This window comes from Schistocerca americana, unplaced genomic scaffold, assembly GCF_021461395.2.
Source record: "Schistocerca americana isolate TAMUIC-IGC-003095 unplaced genomic scaffold, iqSchAmer2.1 HiC_scaffold_1630, whole genome shotgun sequence".
NCBI lineage: Eukaryota > Metazoa > Arthropoda > Insecta > Orthoptera > Acrididae > Schistocerca > Schistocerca americana.
The window spans coordinates 5,001-10,000 of record NW_025725719.1 but is presented as its reverse complement, the minus strand read 5'-3'; the positions used below and the strand labels follow the sequence as shown (position 1 = coordinate 10,000).

The following is a 5,000-nucleotide window of genomic DNA, read 5'->3' as shown; positions in this document are numbered from 1 at the left end:
CAGGAATGAAAGACACAGGTCTGCCACAAGCATGGAATCAGAGCGCCGCCTGTTATGAGCCAAAGGTGCACCCTGACGTGGCAAATCAGATGATGCCGCAGTCATTTACTTACGATAATCACAATCAACAAACCGGGCCCCCCCCCCCCCCAAGTGCCTTAACCTAACCCGTATTGTACCTTAACCTAACCCGTATTGTACCTTAACCTAACCCGTATTGTACCTTAACCTAACCCGTATTGTACCTTAACCTAACCCGTATTGTACCTTAACCTAACCCGTATTGTACCTTAACCTAACCCGTATTGTACCTTAACCTAACCCATATTGTACCTTAACCTAACCCATATTGTACCTTAACCTAACCCATATTGTACCTTAACCTAACCCATATTGTACCTTAACCTAACCCATATTGTACCTTAACCTAACCCATATTGTACCTTAACCTAACCCATATTGTACCTTAACCTAACCCATATTGTACCTTAACCTAACCCATGTTGCGCCTTAACCTAACCCATGTTGCGCCTTAACCTAACCCATGTTGCGCCTTAACCTAACCCATGTTGCGCCTTAACCTAACCCATGTTGCGCCTTAACCTAACCCATGTTGCGCCTTAACCTAACCCATGTTGCGCCTTAACCTAACCCATGTTGCGCCTTAACCTAACCCATGTTGCGCCTTAACCTAACCCATGTTGCGCCTTAACCTAACCCATGTTGCGCCTTAACCTAACCCATGTTGCGCCTTAACCTAACCCATGTTGCGCCTTAACCTAACCCATGTTGCGCCTTAACCTAACCCATGTTGCGCCTTAACCTAACCTATGTTGCGCCTTAACCTAACCTATGTTGCGCCTTAACCTAACCTATGTTGCGCCTTAACCTAACCTATGTTGCGCCTTAACCTAACCTATGTTGCGCCTTAACCTAACCTATGTTGCGCCTTAACCTAACCTATGTTGCGCCGTAACCTAACCTATGTTGCGCCGTAACCTAACCTATGTTGCGCCTTAACCTAACCTATGTTGCGCCTTAACCTAACCTATGTTGCGCCTTAACCTAACCTATGTTGCGCCGTAACCTAACCTATGTTGCGCCTTAACCTAACCTATGTTGCGCCGTAACCTAACCTATGTTGCGCCGTAACCTAACCTATGTTGCGCCTTAACCTAACCTATGTTGCGCCTTAACCTAACCTATGTTGCGCCTTAACCTAACCTATGTTGCGCCTTAACCTAACCTATGTTGCGCCTTAACCTAACCTATGTTGCGCCGTAACCTAACCTATGTTGCGCCTTAACCTAACCTATGTTGCGCCTTAACCTAACCTATGTTGCGCCGTAACCTAACCTATGTTGCGCCTTAACCTAACCTATGTTGCGCCTTAACCTAACCTATGTTGCGCCTTAACCTAACCTATGTTGCGCCTTAACCTAACCTATGTTGCGCCTTAACCTAACCTATGTTGCGCCTTAACCTAACCTATGTTGCGCCTTAACCCAACACACGTTGGGCCTTAACCCAACACACGTTGGGCCTTAACCCAACACACGTTGGGCCTTAACCCAACACACGTTGGGCCTTAACCCAACACACGTTGGGCCTTAACCCAACACACGTTGGGCCTTAACCCAACACACGTTGGGCCTTAACCCAACACACGTTGGGCCTTAACCCAACACACGTTGGGCCTTAACCCAACACACGTTGGGCCTTAACCCAACACACGTTGGGCCTTAACCCAACACACGTTGGGCCTTAACCCAACACACGTTGGGCCTTAACCCAACACACGTTGGGCCTTAACCCAACACACGTTGGGCCTTAACCCAACACACGTTGGGCCTTAACCCAACACACGTTGGGCCTTAACCCAACACACGTTGGGCCTTAACCCAACACACGTTGGGCCTTAACCCAACACACGTTGGGCCTTAACCCAACACACGTTGGGCCTTAACCCAACACACGTTGGGCCTTAACCCAACACACGTTGGGCCTTAACCCAACACACGTTGGGCCTTAACCTGCTCTGTAATTGTCATACGACGCGTTAAATTAGTGTAGTGTTGCCTAACTGCAACCCCCGCAATATAGTTTGCTACTCGCACTGCCCGGTCCCCAGAGTATCGCTTCATGTTAAACACCTTGCAGCTATACACTGTAATGCGGATGGCGGCAGGACGTACATGCTCAATGCCCTTCGCAGTTGTTCATTGGCATTCGCATGGCGAAGCACAGCCTACGTTGTGGTACGGCTTGTGGCAACTGTCCGCTGATGTTGTACGTCCAAATCACACACTGTACCGCACATTGGTCCTCATGTACTGAATGATACATCGTGGTACATGTGTGACCGTACCACGACTGCGCCAACAACGGCGAACCATACGGTCCAAATATTGTGCACTCAGCTACGTGTCGTCTCCCTATAAGAGCTGGATTGCAGTATGGTATGCCGTGGATGGCGATCAGCATGAGCCGTCTGTTGATGTAGTGGCGCGTGTTGTCAGACGTAGTCGTCTCTTCTCACACACCGTGATAGCATGGTGCACTGCGTTCCACATCTGCGACATGCGACAGAGGCCGGTTGACAGTCGTTCGCGCAATGGACATCGCATACGTACGGGGGCCACCTTCCACGTGTTCGCGAAGCGTGCACATGTTGTTGCGTGTATGTGGGCAGACATAGTGTGTCGTGACACCTGACACAGGCATGCAACAATCGTTGAATTTGCAAATGGCGATGGACGTCTACGTTTGCTGGTGACGTTACGCAAATGAAGAACTGGTAAACCGTTGTGGTGCGGTTGTTCTCGCTAGAGGTGAATCAGTGATGGCGACGATCGGTTGAGCTACCAACCGGTTGTTTCAGCGATACCCACCATGCCCACGAACGTGAATGGCATGTGGGTGTGAAGCGATACGCGGCGGTGGCTGGGTGGGACCGTCCCCGGCCGGTGAGGGGGGGCCTTCCGGCGTGCTGGCCGCGCGGTGCGTGGGCGCACGCGCTACAGCCGGCTGGTGGGGGCGGCCAGTGGCAGGCGCGCCGGCCGACGGAGGCGGCAGGCGGCGCAGCTGCGCGCCGGCGCACCCTGCACGCGGCGCCGTGCGGCCAAAGTAGGTCCTCGCGGGCCCGGTGCGAAGCGCGGTGGACATCTGCAGTGTGCTGGTCCGATTGAGGACTGTGTGCGCTGAGGATGCGCCGCCGCCCGGCGCTCGGCGCCGCGACGCCGTCTGCTGCTCGGTCGCCTCTGCGGTTCTCGCAGGTGGATTGTATCGCAGCTGTGCGGACGTGTTGGCGCGTGCGCTGTGCTGGGAGAGTTCGCTTCGGCACCCAAGTGGGGCTTTTGTCCTTCTGTGGCGCTGGCGTTGGAGCTGCCGGCCACCGTAGGTGGCGCGTGTTGTCTCCCGCCGGCAATGCCACGACAGCACGCTCCCGGGCCTCTGTCGGCAGCGGCAAGCTCAGTTGGGAGCACGGGTGGTCGCACCTAAAGCGTCTACTCGCCAAACTCCGGGCGATTGCGCCTCTCTCGAACCCGACCAAGTACTTAGGACGGCGCTGCGCGCCGCCGGGACCTGAGAGGGTTTCGAGGTGTATTGTGCAGGGGAGCTCAGCCTCCTCCTGTTTGCAGAATAATTGAGCGGACGCTTGCGTGTTCGCGCGGGCCCCCGGGACACACTCCCGGGCGGCCGGCTGCTCAGCTCTAGTTGACGCAGCTCCCTGGTTGATCCTGCCAGTAGTCATATGCTTGTCTCAAAGATTAAGCCATGCATGTCTCAGTACAAGCCGCATTAAGGTGAAACCGCGAATGGCTCATTAAATCAGTTATGGTTCCTTAGATCGTACCCACGTTACTTGGATAACTGTGGTAATTCTAGAGCTAATACATGCAAACAGAGTCCCGACCAGAGATGGAAGGGACGCTTTTATTAGATCAAAACCAATCGGTCGGCTCGTCCGGTCCGTTTGCCTTGGTGACTCTGAATAACTTTGGGCTGATCGCACGGTCCTCGTACCGGCGACGCATCTTTCAAATGTCTGCCTTATCAACTGTCGATGGTAGGTTCTGCGCCTACCATGGTTGTAACGGGTAACGGGGAATCAGGGTTCGATTCCGGAGAGGGAGCCTGAGAAACGGCTACCACATCCAAGGAAGGCAGCAGGCGCGCAAATTACCCACTCCCGGCACGGGGAGGTAGTGACGAAAAATAACGATACGGGACTCATCCGAGGCCCCGTAATCGGAATGAGTACACTTTAAATCCTTTAACGAGTATCTATTGGAGGGCAAGTCTGGTGCCAGCAGCCGCGGTAATTCCAGCTCCAATAGCGTATATTAAAGTTGTTGCGGTTAAAAAGCTCGTAGTTGGATTTGTGTCCCACGCTGTTGGTTCACCGCCCGTCGGTGTTTAACTGGCATGTATCGTGGGACGTCCTGCCGGTGGGGCGAGCTGAAGGCGTGCGACGCGCCTCGTGCGTGCTCGTGCGTCCCGAGGCGGACCCCGTTGCAATCCTACCAGGGTGCTCTTGAGTGAGTGTCTCGGTGGGCCGGCACGTTTACTTTGAACAAATTAGAGTGCTTAAAGCAGGCAAGCCCGCCTGAATACTGTGTGCATGGAATAATGGAATAGGACCTCGGTTCTATTTTGTTGGTTTTCGGAACCCGAGGTAATGATTAATAGGGACAGGCGGGGGCATTCGTATTGCGACGTTAGAGGTGAAATTCTTGGATCGTCGCAAGACGAACAGAAGCGAAAGCATTTGCCAAGTATGTTTTCATTAATCAAGAACGAAAGTTAGAGGTTCGAAGGCGATCAGATACCGCCCTAGTTCTAACCATAAACGATGCCAGCCAGCGATCCGCCGCAGTTCCTCCGATGACTCGGCGGGCAGCCTCCGGGAAACCAAAGCTTTTGGGTTCCGGGGGAAGTATGGTTGCAAAGCTGAAACTTAAAGGAATTGACGGAAGGGCACCACCAGGAGTGGAGCC

At 53.4% G+C, this 5,000-nt stretch overlaps 1 non-coding gene across 1 annotated transcript in view; it reads left to right on the top strand.

Moving 5' to 3' along the window:
* Positions 1-3,727: 3,727 nt before the first annotated feature.
* The window catches only part of LOC124570352, a 1,910-nt gene continuing 637 nt past the window's right edge, over positions 3,728-5,000 (top strand). The window contains exon 1 of the ribosomal RNA XR_006971664.1: positions 3,728-5,000. This exon is cut by the window's right edge and continues 637 nt beyond it. This is a non-coding gene — a ribosomal RNA (small subunit ribosomal RNA).